Source organism: Nicotiana sylvestris, chromosome 7 (genome assembly GCF_000393655.2).
Source record: "Nicotiana sylvestris chromosome 7, ASM39365v2, whole genome shotgun sequence".
Taxonomy (NCBI): Eukaryota; Viridiplantae; Streptophyta; class Magnoliopsida; order Solanales; family Solanaceae; genus Nicotiana; species Nicotiana sylvestris.
Genome location: NC_091063.1, coordinates 114,597,497 through 114,604,962, shown reverse-complemented (window position 1 = coordinate 114,604,962; position 7,466 = coordinate 114,597,497).

Sequence of the window (7,466 nt, the reverse complement as noted above, 5' to 3'; positions counted from 1 at the left end):
TTCTATCATAAGAGAAAAATTCATCAGACTAAGATTTTGATCTTAGGGGAAAGTTCATCAGACTAGGTATTTTTATCTTAGGAGAAAAATTCATCAGACTAAGATTTTGATCCTAGGAGAAGATTCATCAGATTAGGTCTATTTTTGTTATCTTAGGAGAAAGATTCATCAGACTAAGATATTGGGAGAAAAATCCATCAGACTAGGACTTTTATCCTAGGAGGAAAAATGCGAAGATCAATGGCAAGATTTTATGCATAATTAGCAAGACAAATAAAGACAAAGAGTTGAGAAACTTCCCTTTGTCGGCTCTTCTCGTCTTTTCTTTTTCTTCTCTTTTTTTCTGTTGTTGTTTTTTTTTTCATTTTTTTTCTCTTTTTGAATCACTTTCCTTGCACCGCTTTATTCTTGTTTCATACAAATAAAAATTTGTCAGTTTTGAAAATAGTGGTCGGTTTGTGGCCTTGAGTCTTGGGCAGCTTGGCTTCTGCTCAATCAGCTTAAGTCGGTCTCAAAAGACCTTTGTTCTGCAACAACTCTGATTGTTTAACACCAGTACCATTTGTATTTGCAACTCAAATAGCCTTATCCCAATTGGAGATCTTTGCTTAGGTGACCTTTTCCGATATCTTAAATGACTTCCTACTTTTAAGCAATTTGTCTGTCAGAGAGAATCACCAGTTATCTTTGCTTGCGCCAAGTAGGCTGACAAGAGTCTTTAAGGAAAACCTTTGCATGAATCCTCAAGGCATGTTGACAGTAATAACTGAGTGTGCTGGCCAAATTCACTTTGTGCAACTGAAAAGCTGGTGGCAGTTTTGAAATCTTGTCTTGCTTGTTTTGACAAGGACTGACTCAGAGTGGAGGACACAATGGTGCAAAGAAACAAGTATTAACAAGAAATGCCCCTGTCGGAAGGACAGAAGGAAGAATTTTTTTTCTTTTTTTCAATAACTAGCCTTAATGATCATGACATGCATTTTGGACTTAACAGCCGATCTATCAAACTGACCAAATCTTTCCTTTTACCATTCTTATGATCTTTGAAGTTGGGCCTATCCGTGCCAATCCTTTGCATTAGCTTCACGACTCACTATCGACTAGTGGTACTCCGAGGGTTTTTCACCAACAAGCCTCTCTCATTTATTCATCTCTACTTACCGTCGTCTTACTGTGACCGTGAGGGTTTTCACTAATAAGAATCTCTCATTTTTCTTTTCTTTTTCTTTCTGTTGCTTTCTTATGTGGGCAACTTGATAGTGTTCTATGTCGCGTGACAACCGTTGCTCATTGCATGCTTTTCTTGGCGTTCTTGAAGGCATATCGGGAGGTCTTTATTTGGGAGTGTTTTGGATAGGGTTGGGCAGAAGGGTTGGCATGAAGGCTCAACGTAGACTCAAAATAAGGGGGTTGTAGACTTACAACACTTGGAATCAATTCTTTCAAAAGTAAAACAAAATCTTTGCCCAAGTTTCAGATACAGGGGATTGTTTTGGATTTTTTTTTTCTCTTTTCTGAATTCTTATTTGGTTGGACCGAACCGTGAGGCTGCCTACATATCCTTTTTAAAAGAATCAGGTCTAACGTAGTTCAAACATCTGACCTAATTATTTTTCATCTTTTCTTTCTTTTTTTTTCTCTTTTTTTTCTTTCTTTTTTTTTTTGCTTTTTTTTTTCTTTTTCTTTTCAAAACAAATTGCCCAAGCCTTTATTTTCTAGGGACATGGAACTTTGACTTTTTTTTTGAGCCTTCTAAGAGTTGCCCCAGTTTGTACTCTTGGGGCGTGAACTTCTTTTTTTCATCATTTTTTTGACTCTAAACTTGATTAAAAAAGAGGGTAGTCAAAAAAAAATAACACAGGCTCAAAAGGGGTAGCAAAGAATATAAAGTGTTTGGGTAGCAGAAAAAGGGTCTCCCAACCTCAAGAACGTCAAACATGGTATCTTTTCGCGATCACAACATTGACGAACATGTCTGTATTCTTGGTGTGTCGTGGTCATAAGACATTTTTTCATCCCTTAGTGACAAACTTTCCAACAAACATCAATTGATTAAACATCCTCAAGCTCGATCTTCACAATGATTTGAAGGTGAATTTTACTCGACCTTAGTTCCAAAGTATTCCAACTCTTTATTCATCCTCAAAAGTATTTTTTTAGTTATCGAATTCCAGATTAAATCAGTTTCTAAGATCTGGCCAAAATTTCCGCATGCATGTCATGTCATTAGAACTAGCGACAAAAGAACTAGGAACAGAATGACACAAAAGGACAAACTGTATTTTATTGAGTAAAGGATGAAAGGGTTTTACAACTAAACAAGCAACCCAAAATACGAGTTACAACCCTAAAATAACCCGAATAATGAAAATAGCAACAGAACAGACAGACAAGACTCACACAAACAGAATAGAGGGATAGAAGGATTTGATTCAATAAAACAAATAAAATCTGGATCACAACCCTGAAATAACCCAGATAATAGAAAAAACATCAAAACAAGCTACCAAGATTCCTTCCTAATGAGGAGGGAATGACTTTTCAATTGCTAGGCTTGATATTTAGCCACAAATTTGCTCAACAGACTCAACAGAGCCTTCTCCAATTTCAAAATCATTAACTTCAGTTAGCAAATTCCCGAGAGGATTCTCATACTCTCTGTCACCACGCATTATCCCCACAAAGTGTGCATCATCATGTGTAGGTAAAGGATTCTGCGCGATATTCTAGGTGTCACTATCTTGGATCACAATCAGGTTTTCCTGGATCATCCTTTCTATTTCTCTTTTCAAATCCCGACAGCTTTCAATATTGTGCCCCTGGGCATTGGAATGGTATTCACACCTTTTAGAAGGGTCAAAGCTTCTTGCACGTGGGTCCACATGATTTGGAGGAATAGGTGCAATCATGTCATAATGCTTTAACTTCTCAAATAAGCTTGCATAGGACTCTCCTATTGGTGTAAAATTATCTTTCAACCTTTGTTCCCCTTTATACCTCTGGCTTGGATGTGGGTTATAGGGCACCTGAAAATTTTGTGGAGGTTGTTGGAGATTTCGTGATGCCCGTGCTCGCCTTCTGGGGTGTTTTGGTGGCTGGACAACATACTGAGGTGGAGCGAAAGAGTATTGAGGGTTCTGAGGTGGATAATACTGCTCAGGGGAGTCATGGAAAACATGAGGAGGCTGCTCATACCTTCGAGATATTCTCCTGGGACTTCTTCTCGACCCTGATGTCATCATGATTTCTTCAACCTTCTCATTTGTGTCGCTAAAATTATCATATTCAACCCGGACAGCCTGAGTTGTGGCTTTAAAAACTGCTTGACTTATAATTTTGCCTGTCTTAAGACCATTCTCTACCATTTTTCCTATTTTGATTGCTTCCGAGAAGGATTTTCCAACTGCGGACATCATGTTTTAAAAGCAATCTGGCTCTTGCGCTTGAAGGAAGACAATGATTAGCTCGTGGTCATCCATGGGTGGCTTAACGCGAGCTGCCTGCTCTCTCCATTTAATGGCATATTCCCTGAAACTTTCACTTGGTTTCTTCTTCAGGTTTGAAAGGAAATTGCGGTCTGGGGAAATGTCAATGTTGTATTGGAACTGTTTGACAAAGGCTTGTGCCATGTCATCCCAGACATACCAGCGAGATGTGTCTTGATCCAAAAACCATTCGGATGCTACTTCCGTAAGGCTTTCCCCAAAATAAGCCATCAACAATTCTTCGTTTCTTCCCGCACCTCTCAGTTGATTGCAATACCTTTTCAGGTGGGCTATGGGATCTCCATGTCCATCATACTTTTCAAATTTGGGAGTCTTAAACCAGGCGACAAGTGAACATTGGGGAACATACATAGATCTTTGAAGGCAACACTCTTTTGACCTGTTTTCAACCGTTGTTCTAAGCTTTTCACTCTTTGGGTCATTTCTTCTTGTACCATCTTTCGGGCAGGCTTTCAATTTTTGCAGGAAGATCAAACGAGTACGAGTAGTACTTAGGAGAGTGGTACTGCTCTTGCTGTGTAGCAAATTGTGACTCATGAAGAGGATGTCCTTGACCACTGGCCCAACAATAGACTCTTGTTGAACCCTCTGACCCTGAGTCTCTTGAGCACTTGTAACATCTTTGATTTCAGTCATCATTTTTCCTTGGGTCTTGTGTTTCTAGCTTACCACAAACCGACCACCTCATCTTTCTTCACAATTCAAAACAAAACATGTTAGAATGGACTCAGTCGGTCCTTATTATTATCAATATTTTTTCATTTCTTTTTAATGGTGATCGAACCTGATGTGGGTTGCCTACGTATCAAGTGGGAACATGAATCAGATCTTGCATAGTTCGGGAAGATCAGGAATAAAGTAAATAAACCAACTTTTTTTTGTGGATTTTGAACTTTTCGAAAGAAAGACATATAAAGAAGAAAGAAAATATTTTTTGGATTTTGACTTTTCTTTAGCATTTTTGCAAAGAAAGACTTCTAAAGAAGAAATTTTTTTTTTCCTTTTTTTTTGAATTTCGACTTTTATTGTTTTTTTTTTGGAAATTTGATAGAAAAACTTCTAAAGAATAAAGAAAAATATTTTGCATTTATGGATTTTTATTCTGAAATTAGGAAAGAAGTATTTCTAAAGAAAAAGAAAGTATTTTTGAATATTGAATTTTCTTTTCAATTTTCGAAAGAAGAATGAAAATATTTTTGTATGTTTTGATTTTGAGAAGCAACTAAAAGAAAATATTTTTGTATTTTTAAAAGTTGGGGTCTCAAAGAAGAACTTTTCTAAAGAAGTAAAAGATTTTTTTTGGATTTTTGAAAATTTGGGGCCGGAACCAATGAGGTTTGCCTACGTATCTCACATCCGGTGAGAATCAGACTCGTGTAGTTCTGCCAGCTTTGACGGAACAGGAAAATATGACACTTGAAAATTTTGGCTCATTTTGAAATGATTTTTTTTCTTCAGAATTTCTAAATACCTACCTCTCACTTTTTGTTTCTTTGTTCTTCTTTCTCCTTTTTTTTTTTTTTTTTTCATTTTCTTTCCCTATTCTAGAAGTCAGTCAACATGCAAGGCGAAACAGACAGATACGTAAGTAGCACGTAAGATGCATCAAGATGGTCTTTTGATTTTTCGGTACACCTGTTCTAGACGGACCCAACCCCTGTGTTGAGTCCCCAAAGTCAACTGCACATGATGCAAACAAGCGTTCCTACTAGGGATCCAGCGTGAGGTTGAGTTATTCTAGGTTTAAAACCTGGGTGTATTTTTCTAGACCTGGCTTACCCGAGTGGACAACTCGAACCGATGGAGGGCATCGTACCGGTAACCAAAAGATCATCCGGCTTTGCAACTTGTTCGAACCTCGTTCTATTTGGGATATGACACTAACAGAAATAAGTCACACCAGCGTGCACTCCTCAGAAGAGAGAAGAGAAGGGTTTCGTAGCAGTTTATATATAGTTCAAATAATATCAAAGCGGTAAAAAGCAACATTTAGCACATTATGCCCAAACATGTAATAAAATCAGATAATAAATATAGCTAAATATAACAATTATTCTAAGCTCGAATTCTTGAATCCTGAACCAGAGATTCTGGGTTCTGGTCCCCAGCAGAATCGCCAGCGCTGTCACACCTCCTTTTTACCTACACCCCCGTGAAGGGGTATAAGGAGAGTTTTTCCAATTAAAGTGACGATCGAGACGGGATTGTTTTATTTAAAATTCAGAGTCGCCACTTGGGATAATTTATGGTGTCCCAAGTCACAAGTTCAAATCCCGAATCGAGGAAAAGGTTGACTCTGTTTTACAGTCCGCGAACACAGAAATCCGGATAAGGAATTCTGTTAACCCGGGAGAAGGTGTTAGGCATTCCCGAGTTCCGTGGTTCTAGCACGGTCGCGCAATTGTTATTATTGGCCTACTTATCTAATTTTAAAAACATTTTTATACCTATGTGCTTTTTAACTCTTAAACCGCTTTTATTCATTTTAGGAAGATTTCAACGTTATACAAAACACGTCTTCGGATCACGCCACATGAAATGCACCCGCGATCCGCGACATATTTTATTTAACGTTGTTAGAATTTTGGATTTGGGTCACATAAATGCACACCTAAGTTTAATAAATAAAAGAAAATAAATTTAAAGCACGCGCCTAAAGCAAGTAGCGCATTTGAATTATTTTTCTAATATTTAAGATTGTTGCAATGCCAAATTTATGAACAAGATATTATTGGGGCAAATAGGCTAGCTAACATGATCTATTACTTGGTCTAAATTCCTTATGGTTCAAGACCCACCTTATTGCCCATTTTTATTCCTTACCGAGAAAGAAACAGCTCCAAGTTTTTATTTACCCAATTAAAAGTAATTATTCAAGAACCAAGACTACGTACATCACAATCGAAATAGAAACTAATTAAAACAATTTAATTAAAAACTAAGACATGCCACTCAAACAACGTAGAAACAAAAATCACCCAACAAGTGCACAGACCTATCATAGCACAATAAAATGAGAACAAAAATTAAGGAATGGACCTTTTATTGATGAACCAAGCTGAAAATAGCAAATCAATCGAGCTAAATAAGAAACAATCCTTGGACCGAACCACCGAGATTACAAACCGGAACCTCGAATCAACACCGAAAAGCTCGAAACCCGAATCGATCTCAGTCAAACTCCATGGAATTCCAAATAACAAAAAATCAGAAACAGAAGCAACAAGTCCGGCGATAAGCAACACGCTCGACGATCACTGCTCACAATTGCTCGATCAGATGGTGTATCTTCACAACAATCTTCAACTTCACTTAGTATATTACTATATTGGAAATAAGATCCTTTATTTCCTCACACGAAAGATCAAGCTCCAAAATCAGATCCTTTGGTTAGCTCTCTGTTGGAATTGGAACGAAGACCAAAAGGTTCAAAGGGGGAGGGCATCTTTTTTTGGAGTTATATCGCGCCTGGGATTTGGCTTTAAGGAAGCGTATATTTTGTTGCCTTTTTCTTTGGCTGATTCCCTTTTTGGGAATTGGGGGGTGTTGTTGTTTTATTATGCAGTTGCTACGGGAAGAAGAAGCTGCTGGGAAGTCATTCTTTGTCTCTTTCTCATATGAAAAGCGGCCGATGTAAGGTTTTGGGTGTACCTTTATTTTAGGTGTTAGGTACTATTATACAGGAGTAGAGATTAGGTTAGGGGTATTGGCCTAGAAATTATGAACTGGGAAATTGGGTCAAAGACTAAAAAATGGACTACAAGATTTATAAAGACGGGATAAACCAACCTAAAACTAATTCCTCCTTCTAAAATTATGTACAATTATAATATAAAAATATAAAACTAATTTTATTTAATTGAACTAAACTATAAAATATAAAACTATTTTTTTGTATTTTCAAGATTATATAAAAAATAAAGACAAGGTACTATTTTTGTATATTTTTTTATTTAAATT